We start from the raw sequence: 5,000 nt of genomic DNA on the forward strand, positions 1-5,000 counted from the left end.
CCCTATCAAGGAAGGTTTGAATCTCCTCTTCAGGAATGGGCTTTCGGGTAAATACCTTGTGCCAGTGACGCTCCATCACCGCCAGCATCCCCTCAGGAGTGCTCTGAATCACATCCTCTGGTGCATCACGAAGGCCTGTGCAGGACATCGGTGCAGCAGTGGTCGACGGTGCCAAGCGGGACCGTTCCCACTCTCCAGCCTCGACCATTGGGCCACAGCTGCGACAGACACGGTGCCGCTTAGCCCGTGTCCGTTCTCCCTGGTGAAAGGCTGAAATAGTCTCCTGTGCCTCAAGAAGTTCCTCCGGTTGAAAAGATATCCCCTCGTCACGCCACCGGTGGCAGCGTAGGAGGGTATAGACAGCATTTTGATAGCCACGCACCTCACGACGAGCTCCCCGTCGCGAGTGTTCGCGGCAGCGCTCCGACAATAGTCTTTTCAGACATTGCCAGCTGTCCCAGAGGTCCGGATCCAGGGGATCCCCAGCCTCAACCTGGGCGGCCCAGACAGCCACCATGCCTTCTAGTTGTTGGCGTAGTTCCTCACTGCTATCTAGGGTGGCTGGACGTAGCCGCCAGAGCGGGCGGCCTTGAGTCCCGACCTTTCTCATCGTTGCAGCTGGTTGGTTGCCAGCAAGACTGAATGTCACTACCAGCATAGCATGATCGGACCAGTCAGAGGCAAGGACGCGGCATCGCTCCACTTCCCACCCCGTCGGTGCCCATACGCGATCGACGCGGCTGGCCACCCGCGGATGGTGAAACGTGAAGCGCGCCGACACCCCCACTCCCCGAGCCACTCCGTATCGCTCGCCATCACTAAAGGGCTTGCCACGCCCGGGTGGGCAGAAGGCTAGTTCATTGGGTATCTGGAGCGCTGTATCCTTTAGGCCACGCTCTTTCAGGCCAGCTGCCAGCCTTCTCTCCTCCGCTGTCAGAGACGGCGGTTCTCTGCCCACTGGTACTGTGCGGTCTTCTGGGCGGGCTCGGTTATTAAAGTCTCCCGCTACCAGCAATTGGCGTCGCGTATGGCTCTGAAGGAAGAGGCGGGGCCATAAACGCCGCCGCCCCTCTCTCCCTGTCGGTGCGTAGACTCCGCAGAGGCGGTATGCGCCTCTCGGGGCCTCTAGCTCCCTTCCAGCCGTTGGCAGCAGAGCAAAATCCACAACTAGCAGCCGTCCAGGAACGGCTTCCAGGACCCTATCTACTCGCCAAGTTGAACCCGGGGGTGGATCTCCGAAGAGTACTCCGACCCCCGACCGTTCTCCCGGCTCGTAGCTCCAGAAAGACGGGCCCACACTCCAGAGGCGTTGCGCGTGGCTACGCTCACGTTCGGAGGCGAACCATGTTTCCTGCAGAATGATGAGCTGTGACCCAAGCTGTTGAAGGGCTCCCAGAATCTCTGCGCGGCGCTCCCATGAACGGAGTCCACGCACGTTCCAGGTGAGGACTCGGAGTGACTCCATTAGAGTGACTCTGGACCCCCGCTCCTCTGCTCCTTATCAGCAGCCTCAGAGGAGGCCAATCTCTGCTTTCCTGCCCCCTCCTGCGCCCCAAGCGCAGCAGGTGCAGGCCTACTATTTGTTATGGTTGGTGGAATGTCGGTGACACCCACCGTAGCCACCCCCGGCAGCCACCGCGATGAGAGATCATCTGGTGGCTCCGGGGGAGGCACAGCCGGTGCCCCCGGCAGTTCCACAGCCCGAATGGTCACCTCCTCTCCAGCTGGACTAGCAGTAGTATCCATTTGGATTACTTCAGCTGTAGGTTCTTGTGGGGTGTTCTCATCGATGGCATCCTCCTCTCGCTGAGAGTTGCCCTGCTCCCTGCTCCTCTCCTCTTTCGCTACCCGCTCGAGCTGATCCTCCACCGTCTGAATGCGCCAACGCCGCTCCGCGCAACGAGCGCGAACCGCCGTCAGCTCAGCCAGACGATCTTCAGTTGGTCGCTCGAGGCACCCTTCTCGGCAGTGCTCTTCCCGCTGCATCAGAATCTCCAGCTCGATTCGTTCGTCCGCCAAGGATCTGCGGAGCTCTTCCACAGACACCCCTTGAAGGGAACGCAATAGAACACGTGCCTTCTCCTCTTCTGATAGGCCTTTGCTGCGTTTGCCTGGGATACCTCCGGAGGTTCCACCTGGAGGGCTACGTGGGAGCGCAGCGCCAAATCCGGCCGCCTCCGAGACCTGCCTCTTGGCAGCACGGCGACGATTGTTCGTCATCCCTCCTTGCGCCACTCCTCTGCCTAGTATTCCCGTACCTATTGGTGGCCCGCATCTTTCAGGTTGCAGAGCGTTTGCTGTCCCCACCCTCCTGGCGGAGGCTCCCTGAGCACTCTCAGTAATCTTGTCCTGCTCCTCATTATCTACACTTCCTTCCAAAACTAGGAAGCGATTGCCTAGATGTAGTTGCAGTTGTGGGCGAGCTACCAAAGGCGACCTGCGACGTTGTCGCTGCGTTCCTCTCGCCGTCTCCCAGGGGCCCGCTTTGGCCCCTTCTTCAGGTTGACCATCTCCCCATCTGGCTTCCTGCGGTGGTGGTGGCGGTGCTGCCCGCCCCTCTCTATCTGCCTCATTATTCGCTGCCGGTGCCGATTCTTGGCGCTCTGCCATTTGGGCCGCCCAGGCACGTCCTACCGCCTGCCGTAGGGAATCTTGGTACCCATCTGGGTCTTGCTGATTTAGCCATGCCTGTGGGCACCATCGGTATGCATGGCCTTCATTCCGACACAGGCTACAGGTGACCGGCCGTTGGCAGGCAGCCGTAGCGTGTCCCCGTACTCCGCATTTCGCACAGAGGGCCGATCGGCAGTCTCGGCGGCGGTGAGCGAAAGAGCCACAGAGAAAGCAGGCCGGGGGTTGACCACTATAGCGGGTCACTCCGCGGTCCGGACCCATAAAAAAGTACTTCGGCAGATGAAGTACCTGTCCTCCTTCTACACTCCTATGGAGGGCAACTACTGCTCGGTATTCACCAGTCCAAATGCCATACTCATCGATACGCCGCTCAGGGTCAAGGAGGACTGTGCAATGCCTCCGCAACCAGATCGCTACATCTTCAGGAGGAACCCCAGTGGTGCGAAACCCAATGTTCACCACCTTATTTTCGCCCCGAAAGAGTGGAACGACATCAAAGTCTTCAAAACAGCGGTTACCAAGCCGGCGGGATGTCCGCCAACGATCCCAGAAGGCTTGGTACGCGCGTTCAGAGGCGAAACAGACATCAACCTCCGTCAGTCCGGGGGGGGTAATGACCGCTAGAAACTGATCCCTTTGCATCCCCAGGCGGCCGAGGAGCACCTGTTCGATCACATATTCCCGTGTCAGACGGGCGGGATCGGGCCCCCGGTAGCGCAGACGGACTACGTAGCGCTCTCTGGGGTCGGGGTGTCGTGTTACCCTGCTATAGAATTCGTCCAAAAAGCGGGCATCTTCAAGGATCTCCGCTTCCAGATCGAATCCAAACCCAAATTTCGAACCTGACGCCGTGCCGCGGGTGGAGCCACCGACACCCCCCCCTATAGCTCTCGGCATCGCTCGAGCTCCTCCACCAGCCGCAGCTGCATAGGTGCGACCGGGTTCTGGCGCTCTCTGACCGGTGTTATTGGCTGCTCTATCTGCCGAGGGTGGGCCCACCGATCCACTTGCAGTAGGCCGCCCCTCTTCCTCTCTAGGTAACGAGCTTGGCTCCCCAGCAGTTTGCCTCTGCGGCTGTGATGGGCATTGCCCCTCCCCCCTACTGAGAGTTCGCCGGCGTTGTAAAGGAGTTCCAGGACCCTTCCGAGGCACCTCCTCCCGGACCGCTGTGTTTCCCATTCCAGGCGATGGCCTCCCGCTGCCCTCATGAACTTCCTTCTGGGCATCAGTTGCCACTGAATCACCTCCCACCTCCTGTCTCATTCCCAATCCTTGCATCGTGACTCTTGCCTCCCTTCCTGATGAAGGCCCTCCTATGCCTATTGATGGTTCTCCCTCCCCAATCTCGTGGCAAGGACCGATATTTAAAGCAGTGCTAGGCGATGGTTCGATACAGGTTCCAGATGGATTGGTACCTACGTCTCTATCTGAGGTTATTGATAGAGGGCCAGGGGTTTTATAGGCACTGTCCGCGGCTCACAGTACAGTCTGGGGATTCTGATGTCCTTGGGTACCAACCTCTACCAATTGTTGCTGTTGTTGCTGCGATGGCAAAGGGAGGCGAGGATCTGCAGTCGAGAAAGGCTGTTGTGGATGTCCTTGCTTTTGTGGGTATTTTTGACGTGGTTTCTTGGGTAAGTGTTCATTGGTTGAGTTCTGAGATGTAATCACAGATGCGAGATCCGCATTCCGAGTATCAGCACACTGGAAGGGGGGAGAGGGCAGAGCAGGAGAGGGCAACCGTGGCGAAGTCCGAGGCTCCCCAACCACCCCTTCCTCCAGTCCCCTCATCCCTCCCACTGGCCCTTGTTCCTCCACCCACATCACATCCATTAGCTCCTCCCCAACTCTCCCTCCCCGCTGCCCACCATTCTCCTGAGAAGTAGGAACACGTTGTTTTAAAGGCAAAGAAAGAGAATGAGAAAGAGAAAGAGAATAGCTCCCCGCTTGTTCCTCACCCATTTGCGGGGGCCCCCCTTCCGGGGGAGTCCCCTGGCAAGAATTCCGGGCCATCATTTCCAAGTTTGGGTCTGGGGGTATGGCCGATCGCCGCCCGACCCCGGTTACCACTGTCCGTCGCTCCCGACTGTCCGCTCTGCCACTATGCTCCTCCGCTGTCACTCTGAGTTGTCCAGTTCCAGAAGTGCCAGTCACCAATGACGCAGCTCTGTCAGACGAAGGATTCGCCGGAGGGTTCGCCGGAGGGGCCATCGGTGTCGTCGTCGTCTCTGTGGTCAGCATTCGACTTTGTCCCTGGGTAGTAGCCTTCTGCTGTCGTGCATTCCGCTGCCAAAATTTCAGGTGCCCAACGAGGCGCCATAGCCAGTCCACAAAGTCCTGACGCCGTGGAGTAGAGGTCGGTCTGC

Source organism: Rhineura floridana, chromosome 11, assembly GCF_030035675.1.
Source record: "Rhineura floridana isolate rRhiFlo1 chromosome 11, rRhiFlo1.hap2, whole genome shotgun sequence".
Classification (NCBI taxonomy): Eukaryota; Metazoa; Chordata; class Lepidosauria; order Squamata; family Rhineuridae; genus Rhineura; species Rhineura floridana.